Below are 22,329 nucleotides of genomic sequence, written 5' to 3'. Positions count from 1 at the left end.
AAAAGGCATAAAGGAAAACATGAATAAATATTGCTGAAAGAGAATACACCTATTAAAGAGGTGCCTCCTCTCCCTCCTAAATAATCCATATAGTCATAGGAATTTCAGTTAAAAATCTAAATAAGGCTTTCACTGAATTTGAACAGCCAGCAATTATGCTTTTCATACTTAGAATAAAGAAATAAGAAAGACTTGTGGAAAATAATAAAACATACCAAGACCAAATACCAAGTCTTAAGTCTAACAGTGTACTATATAAGACAATGTTATTGATATAAAAAGAGACAAATGGATCAATGTAACAGAATAAAGCATCAAGCATCTTGAAATACACCCATGGAAACTTGGCATTAATATAAATGCCATTATAAATAAATAGAAAAAGGCGAGACTACTCAATAAATAGCACAAGGCAATGGGTTCTCCATATGGAAACAAAACAACATTAGAACACTGTGTTAGAGCAAAATAAGTTGTAGCTAGACAGAAGATAACAATATAAAAAGTAATTTTAAAAAAATTAAGAAAGTGATTGAAAAATGACCTCAGTATCAAAGATTTATGCAATTGAATATAAAAGCTCAAACTGTAGAAAATTAAAAATTTCATCAATTTGACTACTTGAAAATCCAAAATCTTGTATATGATGACATGACAAGAAATATATGCAATAAGCTGTCAATTTGGAGAAATTATTTGCAAGTTCTACATGTGTTTTTAATTAATTAAAAATTAATGTTGGCTAGGTAGGGGTAAAAAGTTTCTACAGATCAATGAAACAAATATTAAAAATTCAAGACAAAAAATAGCAAAGACACCAGCAGACAAGTCATGAGAAAGAAAAATACCAGCACTGAATAAACATCTAAAAAGATAATTATTGTCCCTAATAAATAAATATTAAAATGTAATTAGTAGATTTAAACAAATTATTCTAACAAACCTAAATTTAGAAAATGAGGCACTATGTCAAATCTATCAGATTAAGAAATATATGATAATGCCAATTATTAAGTTGCAGGAAAATGAAAATTTCCAGATAGTGCTATTGAAAAGGTACATTGGTCTAACAATCTTAGAGAGAACTTTGATATCATTTGTAAATGTAACTGTGAGTGTATTGAGTGACTTGGAAATTTCATATCTACGTATTTATGGTTATCCATGCAAACATACTTCAAGGGATGTGTACAAGGACCTTATTGCAGTGGTGTTTATAATAACCACAATTGAAACTGACTCAAAGGTAAACCAACAGGAAAGCAGTTGATTTAATTTGTAGAATATTCACACAAGGGTACTCCTCAGAACAGTTAAAAATGAATAAACTTTATACCTTCCAATACAGCTAAGCTTCAAAACAATGCTGTTTGAGAAAAAGAAACTTTTATAATAATATGTGTAGTGTGATGCAATTTATACCAACTATAAATGCATGTAAAGAAATATTCTATGTGGCTTTTGTGAATGTGTGTGTGATTTACTAAAAGTTGCTAATACTAAGTAATATGATTATTCACTGAATTGCCTAGTATTTTTCCATATGTCTGTATTATTTTATAACAAAAATCTTTTATTTCAATGAAATGCATTAGAAGAGATTAGGTCCTAGAGAAAGAAAAAATATAGATCATTCAATATCTTAGATGAAGTGCACTGGTGACTTGGGGCACAATGGAAGGATAAAGGGTGATGGAGGATACCACCTCTTAAGAACCAGTGCAAACCAAAACCAAGGGCAGAATGCCCCCATTCCTCAACTTCAGATCTGAGATCACACCTACAGAAATGTCCAATGTATAGGTTAGGTGGAAACATTTCTGCTCCTCCCTCCATCAAAACAAGGAAAATAAGAACCCGAGGAACATTTGTCATCAATATTAAAACATCTTGGGCGTAAACTGCACTGAGAAGTCTACACAAATTCATAGTCAAAGAGGAAATTTACTCTTTATCAAATGGCAGGCAGCAAGAAATCCCTGAGTGGATAAAATCAATGCTGCGCTTTAGCAAAGAGGTAATAATTACAAGGAATGCACAGGCCAGGAGTGTTGCACGGGTATCTGGGAGGACTGATGTAAAGCTGCACACAGTGTACTCAATTCAGAAAGTAGAAATGTCTTTGACTCCCAAAATCTGACTCCCAAGATGTCATCTGATCAATTGGTTAGCCTTCAAGCAGATGGTTGGTAGGACCACTCACCTAAAATGTCATTTGTTCCCTTCAACCATTTCACAAAAGTAGTTCAAGAAGTTCTGCATCAAATAGATTTGTACTCAAATTCTGACTTTGCATTCGTGAGCTATATGGCTATGGACAAGATTTTTCAGCTCTGAATTTTAGTTTCCTCATCTGTAAAATGGGAATAATAGTAGTGCCTCTTTTATAATTTGTTATGAAGTGTTAATTAAATCAGATGTACAGTCATCTAAGACATTGCTATTGTTCAGTGAATGTTATTTGGCTATAATTACTACTGCCTGTGTTTCAGGTAGAAAGGGACAAAGTTCAAAGCAAAGCCTATCTATCTTCTGCTGAGGGACACTCTTTGTTCAATAAATGCTTGCTTTCCCAAGCTTTCTGAACTTTTGCTTGCATCCAGAGCAGCCAAGAGTTGCATTATGTCCACTGCCATCTGATTCTACTCTCAAAGTCAGTCCAAGCCAGGCCAAGACAGGTTACTTACCTCTGCAGTCCTTTCCTGACAATCCACATAGCAGAATCCTTTGCAATATTTTTTTTTAAGTAGGCCTAGTATCAAAAATCTTACATGTATCTTTAAACATCATATGTGTAAGTTCTTAATTGATCCTTTGAAGTTTATAGTTGGACTCATCCTTCTAGCTTTTCAAATTTTGTTTAAGATGCTTTTGGGTGGCCAATTTAAAACCTCCCCTCGGCATTAATTATTTGCAGATGTGGAGCCTGTGAGTTGGGGTTAGAGTGTGCTTCAAAAATCTGTGCCCCCTGTTCTGCAACGGAATGTACTTTCACACACACATTTACAAGTGTGTGAACTCAATATAAAAGCTTAACATTGTCCAAAACATCAAATAATGTTTTGTGACACCTTAGAAAATGGAATTAAATTTAAAGCAGGCTAGAAATGTTGAAGTCCATCACACAACAAGAAGATGACAGCCAGGGGGAGCAAACATTTTTATAAACCAGGCCCTCTGCTAGGAAATCCTCATTTATTGTTTTGTTAATCCTTACTGTCTTCCTCCCCCCCACACATAAGAAATTGTTTTCATCATATTCTCATGTTAAAGATGAGAAGTCTTAAGGATTAGAGTTGAATTAAATTTCCTAAGGTCACATAAAAGCCAAGTGGTTCTAAAGTCCTAACAAATCTAGGACTAGGGCAACCTTACCTTTGTGTCCATCATACAGATGAAGACAGTGAGGCACAGAGGCTAAAAACCTTGCTCAAAATAACCTAGATAGTACAGGCCAAGGTGGAATTGTGCAGTTCCCACATTCTTGACCACTATTCTTGCTGTGCTGCCTGTTTCAAGAGAGAAGAGCACATTGCAAAGTCACCTTCAAATGCAGCTCATCTGAAGTCTCTCCTGCTAAGGAAAATGGGACTCTTGGGCTCAGCAATGACTTTTAAATTTTAAGAGCAGAGAAATCCCAAGACATTTAGCCCATGTAAGACAGAGACTCAGACCCTGGAGCTCAAGGTCAAAGGAACTGATGAAGAAACATGGACACCAGCCTTCATTGCCCTAAGCCCTGGACTCTACCCACCACCCCCACTCTTCCACCAACTCAGTCAGATGCCTGGCTCTGCAGTCGTGGTGAGGGGGATCAAAGGGCAGAATTGCTGCTCTCGGCAGAAATACTGTAATGGAAACCATTTCACCAACTAGAGCAGCAAAAGACTTCTCTCCCCAGGGCAGTCTATGACTCACACAGAGCATTGGGTGTGTCCCTTCCACAAAGCCAGGGTGTCCTGGGCAGAGTCCAAGAGAAAGGGAGGATTCAGGGGTCTCCCCTACTCTGGAGGCAGGGAAAGTGGCTATCAAAAAGTGCCCCAAAGTCCTCCAAGCATTTCTCTGTAGCCACCAGTGGAGCAAGGACAGGAGCTTTGGGGTCATCTAATCATTTCAGTCATGAGAAGAAATTCACTCTGGAAATGGAATATTTGAAGTTGTAGGAAAAGAGTGAGTTTTTAAGCCAGACCATGTGCACTCAAATTTCATCTCCCTCTCTTGCAAGCTGCATAAGAAATTTAACTTGGACAACCCTCTGTTTCCTCACACATAGAATAGATGGATGTAATAAATACCTACCTTGCAGAATCACAACGGAGGTCAACTGAAATGATAAAAAGTTTTCAGCAGAGGAAATGCACTCAATGAGTAGTTATGAAGAGTGCATTTGTCTTCTATTGATGAAGTTGAACCAAGGCCAATGAAACTCTTTGGAGAGTATGGAAAGCTAAGTGATGCCCCCCAACAAAGATGTCACCTTATATGGCAAAAGGATTTTGCAGACAAGATTAAAGATCTTGAGACAAAGAGATTATCTGGAGGCCTCTTGTGCAAGGGAGGCAGGAGGGCTAGAGCCAGGAGAGAGATTGCTGGTCTGGATGGTAAAGAAAAAGCCCTGAGCGAAGGAAATCAGGCGATCCCCAGAATCTAGAACATTCAAAGAAATGGGCTTTCCTCAAGAATTTTCAGAAGGAATGGAGCCTGAGGGTGCCTTGATTAGCCTTGTGCAAGTGATTTTGAACTGCTGGCCTCCAAAACTATAGGACAATAAGTTTTTATTTATACAAGCCCTTAAAATTTGTTCAAATGGGTTACATCTGCAATAAGAAACTTAAACAGAGGAATATATTTCTTAGCAAAACTTTACCCCCAAACCAAGGACATCCTTATACGATAGGACAAGTATGTGTGACCCCACATCTCAGGATCCAGCAGTGAGTGAACATAGATGAGATCACACTTCAGTGGAAGCTGGTGGCAATTCTTAACCACCACCACCCCCACCCCCCGTCACATCACCATCATTCCCAATAACACAGTCATTGCTTTTCCCTTGGTACTTTAAATACTCTCAGGAACAAGTTCACCCAGTTTCTCTTGAAATCCTTCCATGAGCAGATAATTTTAGAAGGAATCTTCCCAGTTCCCCAGACATCTGCCCCCTTGTTGAGAACTTCCTCTCTCTCTTCCTCCTGGGACTAACCTGATTTACACTTTCTGCCAAATACTGCCCCTGAGCTCTGGGACTAGTGGGAAGAGAAATCTTTTGAGTGAATTGTCACCTTTGCTTTCTGTCTGCAAAGTACACGACCTGTTCTGAGAATCATAGTTTTTCAAATCCATCCTTCTTCAGCTTTAGGTGATATCCCCATACTTTCTCACGAGGCCTCTTCTCTCTGACCTTTGCTCCCTTCTCTCACATAACAGAAGGTCTCCCTCTTCCTATCGTTGAAACTGAAGCATAACCCACCTACCACAACTTATGCAATTAGAGGCTTGATGGAAAGGAATGGGGCTAACTTCACGAATTCCACCTCTGGCCACTGCAAAACTCCCTGTGATATAAGGATAGACATGCTCTGCTTTTGAGCTTGTTCCCTCACAAAAGACCCTCTCTGTGCCATGTGAACTGGCCAAGATGAAAGGGAAGAGTCATGCTTCAGGATTTTTCTAGTTTGTGGACTTTGAACAGTGTCCACTGAAGACACCTAGCACGTCCATTCCTCATTGTTCTCTGACGTCTGATGGCAAACGAGCCAAATGGGCCCAAAATAACTATAGTCTCTTCCATAGAAAATGATTCTGGAATGGAAAGCAACCTGTTCGATACTGTGTTTCAGAATATTGGTCTTTGGGGGGCTGGGTTTGTGGCTCTGTGGTAGAGTACTCGTCTAGCATGCATGAAGTACTGGATTCGATCCTAAGCACCACATAGAAGTAAAATAAAGATATTGTGTCAACCTAAAACTAAAAAATAAATATTAAAAATAACTTTTAAAAAAAGAATATAGGTCTTCCTTTGACACCAGAAGAAATTCTTTAAGTAAAAAAAAAAAACTGTCAGAAGCAACACTGAAGTCTTTCTTCCTGAGAGTGAGAATAAACACATCAGTAACAGAATTTGGTATTTCTACAAATTCTCAGAATTGAGACAACTAGAAGGGATCACAAAATCATGCCCTCTTCCTGATCCAAGATCAAAACCAATTGAGAAAGAGGAATAAAAGCAAGAGAGGGTTGAAACATTGAAACAGTGCCTTCATTATTGGAACATCTTAAATTGGAGAATGACTATGACAATGAATAAATGGAATTCCCAGATCAGATAGACTACTAAGTCCATTCCTGGACCCAGAGAATCTTCCCTTGATCCCTAGACAGCTAGGTAAAAGGCATGCTCCTAGAGGCAGCTCATGCACAGTAAGAAATGCAAACCTCGTAGACCCTGTTCCTGGACCCAAATTCATATCCACTGCCCCTTGCCAGAAAGAGTGTGGGCACACAGATATTATATTATATTAGTGGAGTTCTCACCACATGAAGTATGGCCTCCAGTCTAAAATATTGTGTTCTTGTCAGAATGCCCACTACCCCATTCTACTGGGCCCATCCCTCTGAGAGCATTACCTTCCCTGAGGCCACGACCCTCGCTTTAGTCAACCACTTGTGAGTTGAGAGGACACCAGCCATCTCTCCACAGATGCTTAAAATGCCATTGTATGCTTTCATCATCTACCCTCTTCCACCACAGCCTGGCATGTCACAGATTGGCACTTCTCTATCAGCCTTGAATCCAGGGCGCAGGAGAGGTAGAGTGGAGCTATGGCTGAGCCACATCAGACCTTCATTTGAAAAAAAAAATACATATTTATTGCTTGGAGTCAATAAGTGTACAGAATCAATTGGTATCACTGCCTAGACTACCCTGCAGGTACAGATACAAGGAGACTCCTCCAATCATACACCTACCCAATAGCCAGAAATTTCCCTTTCCCACTGGATCCTTCTCCTTCTCCCATCCATCCATCCATCCATCCATCCATCCATTGAACTTAGATTGACACTGGGTCCCTTGAAAGTTGCAATAGTAAATAAACACCTAATGAAGTACCAGTCCTGTCAAGAAATTATTCCCATGGAAAGTCATGAGTGCCATATTAGAAGAATGTACAAAGTACAAGAGACCCAGGAGGGATGATTCAGACCAGTTCAAGGGATCGGAAAAGCCACAGGCATTCTCTGCTGGAGTCTTTCACTCCAGGGGGCTCCCACAGTGTGTCACTGTCACATCAAGTGTATCTTGTATTGTCCTTGTTCTCTGGAACACAGACCCAGCATAAAAGGCAGCCAAGACATTGGATGAATCACCCTGCACATGTGTAATGCACGTCAAATTCTAGGAAATACCGTGAGCATTCAGAAGGAGGGGGTCTTTTCATTCTAATCCAGTATTAACTTTGGGGACATATTTGGTTAGGAGGTTGGACCTTAACTATGAAGTGGAAAGTAGGTTAGATTCTTCTGGGCAAGAGTTAAGGGTGGGTCATTTCATTGGAAGGAAGAGAATGGGCTCGGAACCAAAGGCGACAGAATAGTTCTATCTCAGAGACAATATGTGGAACAGGAGGCAGGGGATATATGTGAGGGCCCAAGAGGAAAATGAAGCAAGGCAGGGACCTCAGAAATAGACCCTAAATGCAATGAAGACCTGCATGACTTAGGTGACAGGAGCCACTGAAGCTTTCTAAAAGTGGAAATAGCTCCATAGAAAAGGCGCTTGAGAACAATGGGAAGATGACTCAGGCATCTTGGAGGGGAGGACAAAAAGGCCAACTGAAGATGGGGCCACAAAGGGTCCTGGACAGGAAGGTTCACAATGAACAAGGCAAGCATTCCAAGGGAGGCTTGGACAGCCACGGGGGGTAGCTCCAAGGAGGACTCAGAGTGGCATCTTAAATAATGAACAGAATTCAGGTAAACAGAGGGACCCGATGGGCAACTCGAGGAAATACTCTTTGTCAAGGTGAGGATAGTAACCTGACTAAGCAAGGTTTTCTATGGTGGCACAGCTGAAGATGAGACCAGAAGTTAAAAACAACAGCTCCAGCCAGCACGGGTGACCACTGTGCCCTCCTGCTTTAATCCTCGTGAGAACCCTGTGAGCTCTGCACTATCAGCTCATTATACAGATAAGGAAATGGAGAAGCTAAGAGATTTTTTTGCAGACCAGCTACATAATTTGTAGGTTCAGTACAAGAAGGAAAATGTAATACTTCTTGTTTAAAAAGTATTAATAAAAAAAAGATTATTAGGATTTTCAAGACAGTGAGAGCAGAGGAATGAGTCAAGCCCAAGGTTCTCCTACGCTTAGGGCTCCACACTACTGCACAGGTCACGTACCATGAGGCCAGCTCAGGGTGTATGACTTGTCCCCATTCATCCAGCAAGAAAAAGTCAGAGCCAAAATTTAAATTGTTCTCACAGCCAAAGGGGAAGCATGGCTGGTGTGGAGGCCCTTGCAGCCTGGGTCTTTCAGGCACCATAAGGACTTGAACCCCCAATGAAGCATGCTTGTTAAACAGAATTTTGCTGTTATAAAACATTGTTGGAGTATTTGTTACTGAAGCATAACCTGGCCCATGCTAACTCACATGCCAAGGCTCAGGAAATTCCCTATAACACTTACGCTGGAGAGCAGGGTGTTGAACCTGGACGTACAAGACCTGTGTTCTTTCCTCGGTGTCAGGATTTTCCAACTGCAAATCATAACCTGTTAGGGGATCACAAAGCCAACATGTCAGGTCACAGATATTTGCAAATTAAATAAGGAAATATCATGGGAATTGTGTATTATTCATTATAATTCTGTTTTTCATGAAGTCTCTTTTGGTACATATGTGTGTCCAGAGTCACCATATAAAATGTACTTCTAAGTATGGATCATTGTCAAAAAATGTTAAAAGCCACCGTGTTTTATATCACACTTTCAGCACAAGAAAGGAAAACAAGTCTGTGCACGTAACCCAAACAGAAGGATACTCATAATTCCTTTTTCAATTAGCTAAATGGGAGGAAACTTGGACCCTTATTGCCAACACAGTTAATGTCTTAGACTTTATAGTTTCCCAGATAGGAAAACTTCCAGATTTTACCCAATGTGAAACTCAGTCTTTTTAACATGCCCCTTTAACTCCATTAATTCCCTACCTCCGTGCCAACTCTTATTCTGCCTTAAAGGAACCATGAAGTCATCGTTTTGGATACAAGGAACAAACCTCCATTGTCTCTTGACACAGCAGACAAATTCTGGGCACACATGTGCCCACTGGGGCAACTGCAAAACAAGCAGGAGAGAAGCCACTATGTCACCAGCCCCGGGCCTGGCGCCAGGTCTCTTCCTTTCTTAGAACCCATGATGAGCTGAGACCCTTAGAAGTGAGTCACCGAGGAGTACCAGCTCTGTCCCTGGAGGGAGACCCAGTTACTCGGAAAAAATCTGCAGGAAATGTTTGTGCCTTGCTCTGCCAGGAGCTGTCAAGTCTGCCTTCTCACCACACAGCCGTGGGACCAAAACCCCCACTTATGACAGAAAAGGAACTGAAAATAGCCTTTTCTTATATATAATTACTTACTGAAAACTCCCAGATGTGAGCTGTCGTGATGGTGTGACACACACATTTGGGTTACTGAGTGTGGATATTTTCTCTAATGTCTCCTACTACCCAGAAAATTGAGTCAGGAAGGACATTATTCATTATTCCGATGAAGACTGCATTGTATCTTACCTCTGTCACGCAGGTCCTGACTTCTGGGACCTGGAAGTTTGAGGGGCACTGTCCACACAGTTTTCCTCTGTGCAGCAATTTCCTTCCCCAATGCAAAGTGGGTGCACTAGAATGTCCTTTGAGCGTGTCCTTCTCTCAGTGTATTCCCAGACCGCTTCATCTCTGTCCCTGCCCGTTTCTGCCACTGCCTCTAATAGCCAGAACCGTGGACTTCAGTGCACATCTGATCAGCAACTTTGTCTCTCAAAATTCTTCAGTAGATTTAGTGACTTCCTCCTGCAGGATAAAGACCACGTCCTAGATGGTCATGGAGGTGCTCACCTGTAATCCCAGCAACTTGGGAGACTGAGGCAGGAGGGCAGGAGACCAAGAGTTCAAGACCAGGCTCAGCAACTCAGCAAGAACCTGTCCAGAAGAAAAGGGGGAGAACTGGGAATACAGATATTTTAGAGAAAGAAAGAAAGAAATGGAGGGAGAGAGGGAGGAAGGAAGGGAAAGGAAAGGAAAAGAAAAGAAAAGAAAAACAGGGCTTGTCTCAGGGGTCTCTCCCCCTTATCGTCACAAGTGCCCACTAATAGCCTGTCCTTCTTTCTGGAAGGACACCAGGCTCTTATGTGCCTCAGGACCTTTCATCTGCTGTTCTGAATGAACACGACATCTTATTCTTCCCAACACTCAACAGTATCGAAATTTACTCATTCTCCCTCTTATGGTTCGGATGTGAGGTGTCCCCCAAAAGCTCACATGTGAGGCAACACAAGATGATTCGAGGAAAAATGATTGGGTTTGAGAGTCTTAACCCAATCAGTGAATTCACCCCCTGTAGAGATCAACTGAGTGGTCACTGAAGTGGTAGGGTGTGGTGGGAGGAGGTGGGAATCAGGATGTGGCTTTGGTGTATATATTTGTATCTGGTGAATGGAGTCTTTCTGCCTCCTGGCCACCCTGATGTGAGCTGCTTTCCTCCGCCACCCTCTCCCGCCATGATGTTCAGCCTCACCTCTAGCCCTGAGAAAAGGAGTTGACTAAAACACTTCCATTCTCAGCCGAAATGTTAACGTCCTTCACTCCCAAAATATGCCAAGTTCTTCCATATCCTCTCCCTTCATCTTATCCTTATTGCCATTATCATGACACATAAGAGTATGATTTTTTACATCCTTATCCCCTAGTAGACCAAGTTTCATGGAGATAAGAACAGTGCTTGCTCACCCCTATATCCACATATTAGCATAGTGCATGGTGCATAATAACTACTAAATAAATATTGGTCGAAAAAAAATGCTAAAGCCCTTTGAAAAAAATTTCTCTGAGATCTAAATGCCCACAAAAAAAAAACATCTTAGGCTCAGGAACTGCTATCTCCTGAAAGCAAATGACTAAATCTATCTCCCTGTGTTTCTTTGGATGATGGGAAACAGTTATATTTAAGGCTCAAATAGTATCTGTCATGTGGATACATGGGTTTGCCTATTTGCATTTTCTCTATCCTTGGTCTTTTCTATTTTTAGCTGCACTTTCTCAAGGTGGTTTTTGCTGCCTTACTTCTTGATAAAGAATACCATACAATACCACCACGGAGTATGATTGCAAAACTTCATGGTAAACTTCAAGACCGTCGCAGTCTGGCTGGGCACGAATAACCGAGCCGCCACAAAGCCTTGTAGGTTCAAACAGCAACTACTTTATTTCGACTCTTACAGGCACTGCACGCGCGCTTTTCCGCCAAGGCCACCCACTTGGCCTTCTCCCCGGACACACCACACAACAACCGGAGAATCCTCCTCCGGAAATCCCTCCTCCCGCACTTCCCCAACCAATGGGAACTCTCCGGGAATCCTCGTGAGAACTCCAAAGTAGCGGGCGCCAGAGGCAGCAAGAGCCGCCCCATTGCCTGACAGTAAAGGTCAAATATACAATACAATCAATCCAGCATCACAGCAATTATATATATATATATATATATATCTTAACTCAAATCATCACCTCAATGGTTCGCTGGCGTCACCTTTCAAACATTCCCTCTGGCAAATGCCAGGCGTCATTCTGACTGGCCCGTGGCTCTCAACACAAGACAGGGAGACATGTTGAGCTCTTGAAGAAGTGAGATCATATATGTATCTCTGAGATGTCTAAAGACCATAGTCCAGTTGTGGAAAGGGAATGAATGAAGCTGCCACAGCCATCAGAAGACCCAGGCTGGTGCTGCAGGACTTGGGCAAGGCACTCCTGGATCCTCAGCTGCTCATTTGTGAATGAGAGGGACTGTGATATGCTAAGTACACAAGACAGTGAAAACACTGTAGGACATTGCCTGGGAGGTTGGAAAGCAATGCACCCATGTGCACATACTTGCATGCATGCACATTTGAACATACACACAGAGTATATGGCCATAAGCAAGGAGGGAAGCTTTGGTGAGATCACATTTTATTTCTCCTGTCCAGGACTGGCTCATGGGCAAGTATTCAAGTGAGTAAAGTTTTCCATGGCTGGGCTCCTTCTCCCCAGCCTCCCTCCTGGGTCTTACTCATAGAGCTGCTCAATGCAATCAGCTCGGAGACCTCCACAGGGGCACACCGAGAGACTACCTAGATAGGCTCCTTCCCCTTTCTATTGTCCTCTCTCAAAAACTGCCAGTCCTGTGAACAGTTTCTCCAAAGTCTCCAAACTTCAAAGTCCTCTAAAGTTGTTTCACTGAGAAATTCATCTGGCAGACTAATTAAAGCTAAAGATGACTGACAAGGTAGAGAGAAAGATAATTGAACAATTAATCATAGCATAATGAGGACTATGATGAGGGAGGCCCAAAGAAGGGGAACCTAAGAGTACAAAGGCTCCCTATAGGCAGGGGATTTATGCTGGACCAGAAAGGGCAGGAGGAGTTATGGAAGAACATGAGAGGACAGAAAACAAAACAAGAGCCAATGAGTAGAAGAAAACATGGCACGTCCTGATGGTGACAGGGTGGGTGTCACCTTTGCCTGAAATTTCTACCTCCTAGATCTGGAGCCACACTGAAGTCAGGACCTCCAATATCTCCAAAGATGGTGCAGGATGATGTTGGCTGCCAGAAGGTCACGGGGAGCTCCCTGAGAACCTTACTCCATTGAGGCTACAGAAATATCATGGTTTGGGTGACTAAAACAATAAACATTTATTTTTCACAGTCTAGAGGCTAGGAAGTCTGAGTTTAAGGACTTGAAGATCCACTGTCTAGTGAAGGCCCCTTACTGACGCACAGATGGGCCCATCTCCTCTCTGTGTCCTCTTGTGACAGAAGCAGAAAGAGAAAACAAGCTCTCTTGTGTCTCTTATAAGGCTACTCATTTCCATTTGTGAGTGCTCCCCCATCCTGATAGCATCTAATTTTAATTAACTCCTGAAGACTTCACTTCTCAGTACCACCACATTATAGGATAGGACTTCAACATTTGCATTGTAGGGGACACAATCATTGAGTCCGTAACACTGAGTCAAGGAGCTATCTGGCTGCAGAGGAAAACTTAGTACACAGAAAGCATGATAAGGTGGGGCCAGTGCTCACAATGCATCCCAAGAAGCAAGAGAAATTCTACTTCACAAGCCGAGATCAAATTTCAGGACTTGTAGAATGCATCTTGCATCCAGAATGCAGCCCTTGTTACCTGTCTGCAGAAGGCTGACTAAGAGACATCTCCACAACCATCACCAGCCTGGATCAAGGCCAACAAGGTAGGTGTTCACTCCTCCCCACAAGCCTGCTGTTCAGATTCTGGCATTTCAATGTACATCAGGAAGTGTGCTATGGAGAAAGGAGCAAAAAAAGAAAGATCCAGCTCCTGTTCTCAAGGAGCTTGGAGTTAGCAAAGGCAACAGTCAAGCCAGTGAAAAGCAGTGAGTGAGAAGCACCAACCTGGACACAAGGCAGGTCCCCTAAGCTGGCTCCTGGGGTATCTATAGTGATCACCAAAGATTGGGAGATCCAGCGTCTAGTCCACAACAGCCCTGCTTCTCCCAGAGTCTCCAAAGAGCTTCTGAGACCTTCTTGAGCCAGGAATCACTGCCTTTGACCCTGAGAACACTGGGGTCCAGAGTACCATGAAGTGTTAACACTCCCATCTCTATTTTGTTTTCCATCATCAAATGGACAATAATAAACTCTTGCAGCCAAGGACTGGGTAATGTATTTTTCTTCATCTGTCATGGAGTTAGTCACATATCAAGTGCTCTATAAGTCTTTGTTGATCTGGAATTAATTGGTTCCATTTGTTTAGCCATTGACCTTCAGTGGTTTACAGGGGAAGCCAAGTATCATCTGGTCAGTATCGTTCAGTAGCAAAGCTATCAGTAGGCTTTGGTATCAAAGAATGCTTGCTTTAAATTTTAAATCTTCCACTCACACTCATGTGACTTTGGGGATATTACCTAAACCCTCTCAGTCTAATGGTTTTCAAAATCAACTTTGGAATAATGTCTCTTCCCAGTGCTATGTGAGGATTAAATATGAAAATGCACTCAGATGATATTGAACACAGTAGGGTCTCAGTAAGTATTTATTCCAAATAGTAGAGGTAGGAAAGGTAGGCTGATCCTCTAGTGTGTGTTAGGTGATTGGCTAAAGAGCTTCACAGGCTTCATCTCTTTTAATCATCTTGTTGTTCTTATACCTTTGGGTCAAATGTCACTCCAAGTTAATAGGAGAGAAAATGGAGTCTCAGAGAGTTCAAATCATGTACTCAACAACAGGCACTGGTCATTGGTACCCTTGCACTCTATGCCAATTCTCTCCCACGCCAGAGAGCCTAAGTTCTAATCACAACCTTGTTTTCTCACATATGGTCTCCAGCTTTCCCTATAGTGAGAGAGTCAAGATCATGAAAGTCATGCAAATTGCACAAGGTCACCGCTGATTGCTGGCCGTGGTGCCATGTTGACGCATGCGTTCCAGTAAAAGGACCGTCTCATCATCATTAAGCAACAGGATCCCCAATGTCTCTACTCCTTTTGATAACTGGAAATGATGTGAAATGAGAATATATGAAAAGTTTCAACAATGCCTGATGCCATTGTTTCCGTCACCAGTGACTTACTGTTCCCATTCACACTCTCAGAGGGAGGAGGAAAAACAAAATCCCAGTATGTTCCCCACTCGACACAGAATGTCCCCCAGGAAGGCTCAGAGATGTCAGAAAACATACTTGGGTTCTACAGTTAGCATGAGAGTAAGGTGCTGTGTGGGCTAGCTCCTGTCCTTGCCATATTCTGTCAAAGTCCATAGTTTGCAGGTCATACCCATGAGGCCATCTAGACTACCCCCCAGGATCTATCCCAGTCTGAACCAGCTGTCAGAGTTAAAGAAGCTCAGAATTAGAGTGAAGCTCTATTGAACAAATTGATGGGAATGCACTTAAACTCCCGTATGCAACAGCCTTTCATTTTGGGATCGCAATACCTCCATGGAAAACAAAAGATAACAATTTTATATTTAAAAACAGCAAGCCTTAATAATATGCCAATAATCATAAGGGTAATGTGAATATGTTCCTTTAGCCCGTTGTTCTAACTTCCTCCAACTCCTTCTCAGGGGATAATATACACTCTCCCTTATTCACAATCCTCCTCCTCTCTTTGTAGCCTTGTCCTGGTGGGGCGGATATAAGAGATAGACAGACATTTTTGGAGAATCCATTCTTTATCAAGAACAATGTCGGGAACTTATTCCACATATGTTGGGTTGCTCCTCACAAGACTAGATACCGCCATTTCCTTTCTACAGATAAGATTAATGAGGTTTGGTGAATATAAGTGATTCACTTAAAGAGTACATCTTGTGTGTGTCCAGTTTCTTGGATCTTCTTCCCATGAATTTTCTACCATCTGGGAGAGAAGCTAATAAAAAGGTAAGGAAAAAATCCGCCCCCCCCAAAAAAATGAGTTAGAGCTGGATGATTCACCAATCGTATGATACAGCCTTCAGGGTCATGTTTTTCCACTAATATGTCTCTCTGTCCAAGGGTTAAAAAAAAAGAAAAAGTAAGTATATTTTAAAAGTCCAGTAGATGCAAGTAGATTTAGATGATAGAGAAGGCTGCTGGAGTTATTTGAACTGAACCCCTGATTTATTGGTTGATTCATTCATTGTTTGTATTCGTCACTTGCTTTGTACTAGGCACATGTTAAACCTATAGACAGGAGTGTCTTAGATATAAGTGCCTTGTCTAAAGTAGAAACGCACCTATTCCTTTGAAAACAAGGAAGAGAAGAATAGAGGAAATAAATGAGATTTAGTCCTTGTCCTCAAAGTGCTCAAGGTCTAATATTAATCTGAAAGTAAATTAATGAAAAATAGTAACTACAATTATTAGATGTCAGAATTGATGCAAGCTAAAGGAAATAGAGGAATGTCGTGCAAGGGTTCCCAGAGGGAGAGAGGGACTTCCAAGTTAAACCTAAGTGGGAAGTTGCAGGAATATAGATGTCCTGGACAGTCGTATGTAAAGTGCCAAGGTTTGGGAATTCCTTTAGGAGTTCAAGTACCTCACTGAGACTGCAGTATAGATGGTGGGTTGATATGTGAGTGTGCCTGCAATCACATTGTTGGGGGAAAGAGATGAGCTGAAGATATTGGCAGAGGCTGGGCTTTGCAGAATCTTGAAATAGTCTAAAAATATAGACTTCTCAGAAGAGCAGGCTACAGGAAGACTTTCAGCAGGAACAACATACCTTTAGATATCTAGTCTGTCTTGCCTAGAATTGATCAGAGCCGTTGAGACTGGGGGCAGAGAGTCAAGATAAGACACAGCTCCTGCAATTCAGGTGGGAAATATTGGCAACCTAAGGAAAGACAAGCTCAGTTTCAAAACATCCTATGATCCAAATTGATAACTGGAGATCATCAAGATTCTGGAGACTTAAGCAGAGATTTTGATGCCAGAATTCATGGTGTAGCCTCCATGTGGTGTACCTTTGTGGACCCAGCTTTAATTTTTTTCAAATAGTTAACTACAACAATATTAATTCTTTCTAATTACATAAATCTTTCAAATGATAAAGTGTTTCCCCTTATTTTTAACCCAATGTCTGCTATCCAGTAAGTATTCAATAAATGCAGGCCCTCACCTGATTCCCTCAATTATCCTTTAGATGAGCAACAGAGCTATGATCAATATCTCCATTCTCCAGGAGGTGGAGAAATTCAAGTTAAGAGAACTTGAGAGCCTGAGGGTCCAAGAAAATCACAAAGCCAGGGATGAAACTGAATCCCATGTCCTTTTAGCCAGTGTTCGACCTCAAGGCTACAAATGCTCCCTGCATACTGTTTCCAATCCCAAAGAAAGAAATTGGCAGACTCAACAGAGAGGTTTTGACCATTTATGTCAGGATACAGGGGTGCATCATGCCTCTGAGTTGGGGAAGCATACACAGGATATAGACAGTGTGCCCATTGTACAGATGGCTTTTCAGGTATTTCATGAGTAAATCCTTTACTTTAGAACCAAGGTCACTCTGCTCAGATCCTCTCCTAAATACTGGAGATAAGGGAAGTGGCCAGATTCCCCTTCCCAATTCTCTCCTTAACACAGTCTTTCAGAGACCTTCTTCCATCTCTGCAAGCTTTCCTAGGTACTCATTAGTGTTTCACCCAACAGCTGGGTGTTCTACCACCCCCCCAGTGTTGGGAGGCAAGTCATAATTCTTGGGATTTATGAGTATTTTAAGGACAGTTTGGGTTTTCCAAATAATGCTGGAAAGCAGGATTTGAATGCAGGGTGCACAAACACAGGTTTGGGGGAGTGGCAGGAAATTGAAATGCCTTAAGGGGGCAGAAAACTTTCTGTCCCCTTAACACTGGGGTCTTTCTTTCATGGCTCAATAACTTCAGGTCACACTGACCCACTGGCTCTGTATGTGCTAAAATCAGAGCTGTGCATGTTTATTCCTACTGACAACAAACAAGCGTTCTGGTCATTGTCCCTGCTCACATCCCATTTCCCGCCAGCCCCTCCATATACCAGAAGCCAGTCTTCACGACTGGCATGTGCTGAGCCAGCTCTGGCAGACAGCTAAGATTTCTGAGGGGTCTGAACCACCAGCCTCTGTATTCCAGGATGACTCCCCCGTGAATGGCATTAGGAAAGACAGATGGCAAAATCCATCTTTCTAGCTCCTGAAAAACCACATCCTGCCAAAATGCTCTTGGCTCTTGGTCCCAGCCCTTCCCTCAGTCTCCCTTCCTGGACCAGGTGGAGATGAAGTCAGCCTCTGGCTCCTCCAGCTCTTGGGCCACTCAGCTCAGCCCACAGCTCTCCCACACCAAGCGAGGTGAATGGCTGGTCACTAGGACAAGGAGAAGAGGCAGAAGCAGACCCGAAGGAACAGCGAGCACAGTGAGAGCCTGCCCTGGCTCCTTGTAGTGGACATTACTGCTCACCCATCCCTTGCCCCGTACTTGGAGGACGCTGCACCGTCAGCTTCTGCATCCTGGCATCCTGAAACTTGGCCAACGAAGCCTGAGCACAAGCAATGTGCGTCCCTCCTAGGCAGCAGCTTCTAACAGTCAACGTGTGGTTGCTGCCTTCTGTTCTCTCTGCCAATGTTCCAGACCAAGGCTGCTCAATCAGTGTGGGTCCCAGCTGAGGCAAGGGGAAGTGGAAGAAAGCCACAACTGAGCCATGTGGCATGGTGGAGAAATAAACCTTGTGGTTGCACAGTGGGGCTTGGGGCTCATTCGTTACCTAGGCATAAATCCATCCTCTCCTGATGGGAGGCCACTTTAGATCTCCTTCTCCCCAGGATGGGCTATGCACTCCTTCTCTGGGTTCCCTCTAATAGCACCTATCTTTTTTCTATATCATCATACGTATTTAAATATATCAGAACATGTATTTATTGGATATCTGTCTGCCAGATCTCTGACCTTCTGTTTCTTAATTTGTATCTATATGGTTCCCAGCATACAAGCATGTTTGATAAATAAATGCACGTTGAAATGAACAGAATTTATCTATTCTTGCAATGAATGTTTCATGTTATCCCATCTTTGGGCATGATATTATATTCTATGCTTGGAAGAAATAGGAAAATAACTCACATACCAATGTGGCCTCCCTAAAGCTCCCAGGACAGCTGGGTTGCTATAGAAGATGCTTGTCGGTTGGCTAAACTATCCCCCATTGCCAGTGACATTATCCCTCACCTGCCCCATCTATTGAAGCTGAAAAAAGCAAGCCAGAGTGGTGACGTAATTTAGTTCTGGACAATGAAATCTAAGTGGAAACTTACTGGGTATTCTAAGGAGATTTCTGCTCTTTGGATAAAAGAATTGAGGGGGTAAGTCGTGTTGCCCATCCTCCCCTTCTTTCTGACTTGAATGTAAATGAGATATCCAGAACTGTGACTGCCACTTTGAGATGATTATGGAGGAAAAAAAAAATTCAATCCAGACACCAGCCTTGACTTTCAAGGCCCAACTTCTTGACAGGTGAGAACTGCAGTCTCAAAGTTGTTTCTTCCACTGTGGATCAGATTTTCTGTCACTGGTGACCAGGCACATCCTAACTGATACCAGGAAATATTTCTGGAACATCAATCTTTGCCATCTTTCTTTATTACATAACTCCAACTGACCCGTCCAGACTCTGCTCAGTCTCTACATCACTCCTGAAGGTTACTTTGTATATCAGAGCACAAATCCTAGATCCCTTAATTTTCCAAGAAGGGCTGGATATAATATCCCTGCAATTAAATACTAGGGATAAATTCTGTTCCAATTTTTTTTTCTATAGATGTCCCCTAACTAATCCATTCTCTTTGGACTGCATATATTTTAAGACTTTCCCCCCACTTGAACTAGAGAATTCCTCTGTTGACTACTGGGACCTGACAGTAACCTGGGACCAACCTGGGACACCAGTTAGACATGGGGTCTGCAGGGTCAATCTCATGCTTCATGTTGGTGAATATCTTCAGACCTAAGAGTCATCTGTGGGGAATGGGTTTATTTGTACAGACTGAAAAACTTCTACATATTTATCCCAGAATCATCTATCACTGGTTCTTCCCCTTGACACTGAAGTTGTACTAAGTGTGTAGGCATCTTGTTTGGCTTTGGTGAGGGCTGTCAAATACACTGTCCCCTGGCCCAGCAAGCTTTCTACTGCCTACTAGCTGGGCCTTCCAAAAAAAAAAAAAAATCACATGCCTCCTTGTGTAAAATGTTCTTAGAGACCAGGACCTGAGCTCAAACCCCTCCCACAGTAGGTACTGAACTAGAAAAGAGTAGCACATCAGAAGGGGAGCATAAAGACAAATTCCAGACCTTTGTGCATGGAGATCATGTTGTTATGTTAGGGTAAAAGAGTAACCTATAATCTCAAAAAATCAGACCTCAAATGTTGGCTCCACAACTTACTACTGTGTGGTCTTTGAAAGGTTAGAGAACCTCACCACGTCTCATGCAGAAAATGGGGATTATAAGTGTACTTACTTCATAGTTTGCAGTGAGGATATGTTAAGTTCATACATACAAAATGCTGAGCACATTATCTGGCCTATAGCACTTGCTCATTAAAAGTTAGCTGGCACTATGAAGCTACAAAGATAGAGGTACATTAGTTGGTCCCTAGGATCAAAGCCGGGGGCCTCTGTCACACTTTTTAAAGTGAAAAACTCATGCAAGTTAACAGTCGAGAGGAGGTACCAGGAAACATAAAAGCACAAATGTCAATGAAAACTAGATTAGTCAAAATACAATTCTGAAAGCCAGATTTGTTAACTCATGGGAAAAATCTCTGGCAGGTGATCAAGTAACTCAATTTGGAGAAATAATTAGACTGCAGACTGGAAACAAAATGACTAAAAGGAAACAAGGGTTAGTTTGGCCTCGTAGTTAGGAGCCCTTTCTCACTGCACCACGCATTTTCCCTGGGATGAGCTCAGTTTAGGAGACTTGGTCCCCTCCACCGAGAAACCAAACAGCTGCTCTTCATTTTCAATTCCTGTCAAGGAAGTTGGATGCGAGAAGCTGAGGCAGGAATGTGAAGATGTGACAGTGAGAGAGGCCACATTCACCAGGGGGCCGTGGAAATGAGGTAAACGCAGAGGCATCCATGATTTCCAGACTGAAACGTAAATTAGGAAAACCTCAATGTGATGAATTCTCGTACTCCAAACACACATTTCCTGCTTCAGCTTGGAACTGGTTAAGGTGCATCATGGCTGTGTGGGCTGGGTGCGTAGGTCTGAAGCCTGGATCGGGACCCTGCTACCTCCAGCTAACTTGCTGAATGAATTTGAGTAAATGTCTTCCCCTCTTCAATTGCTACCAACTCCAAATGAATGAGTTGGGCCCCTCAAGTTCCTTCCAGATGTAGATGTATAGTATATATGGCCATGAAGAACAATAAGTAACCAACTGTTATTGTGGTCTTGAGGACTCCAATCAATGACACCCCTTTTTTCTCCTCCCATCCCCAAATTCAGAACCAACTGCAGAAGTTGAAATTAGAGTCATCTTTGAATGAAGGAATCAGAGTGTCAGCTTCCTTAGGTAAAAGCTTGGTTGGAAACCATGGTGTAGGTATGTGAAGTTGTGTGCTTTCCAAGACCGCAGTTGAAATTAACATTGGAAACACCTAGACCTCATGTCCTCCCCCACCTCCACCAGGAAGACCCCGGAAAAAAAGCAGACCAGAGCACAGCCCCTCTGCAGGCAGCCACAGAGGGGACAGTGGAGCCAGCTAAACAGCGGTTTCATAAACACCAAAGGGCTTCTTATTTTATGGTATACTTACTGCTTGGAAAAGTCATTGCTCTTGGTGCCACAGGGCAGGATTATAGTTCACTTGGCTACTTTTTAGTTGAGGGGCCATGGACATGTCATAGCCCCTCTCTGATCTGCTTCCTTCATCTGTTAAAATCATGGAGGATAATACCTGTAGACGGCTGTCTTAGCCAGCTTTCAAACATCACTGAGACAAAATGCCTGAGGGGGGATTTTTTAAAAAAGTGTAAAAGTAGGAAAAATCTATTTTGACTTACAATTTTGGAGATATCAGTCCATGGCTGCTTGGCCCCATCACTTTGAACAAAGAGAGAGAGAAAGGAAGAGGCAAGAAACAAGACCTAGCCCTCCAGGACATGCCCCCTGGGACCTACTTCCTGCATCTAGGCCCCAGGCCCCACCTCCTAGCTGCCCATTAAATTATGAATTCATCAACAGATTGATCCCTTGGAGGGTCAAAGTTCTCATGATCGAATCACCTTCCTAAAGCCCCACCTCTGAGCGGCTGTACCGGAAACCAAACCTTCCACCCATGAGCCTCGGAGGGACATTCCAGATCTAAACCATGACAACAACCGGAGGGTCTGTGCCCCCTCGTCTTTCTCTGAACAGCCCTGAGCACTTTCTATTTTTGTACACTGTTATTTCATTTGGTGCCGGTTGATGAAGGGCCCTTAAAATCAAGCAACTCATCTCATCCAAATAAAGCAGGGGGGAAAATGATAGATGCTTACGATGCTAGTGAACTGCTGGCTGTCAACTTGATCTTCTTTGCAGCCT

The sequence above is a fragment of the Marmota monax genome, unplaced genomic scaffold (assembly GCF_021218885.2).
Source record: "Marmota monax isolate L192 unplaced genomic scaffold, Marmota_monax_Labrador192_F-V1.1 WCK01_AAM20220418_F8-fsc00020, whole genome shotgun sequence".
NCBI lineage: Eukaryota > Metazoa > Chordata > Mammalia > Rodentia > Sciuridae > Marmota > Marmota monax.
This window is presented reverse-complemented; position numbering follows the sequence as displayed.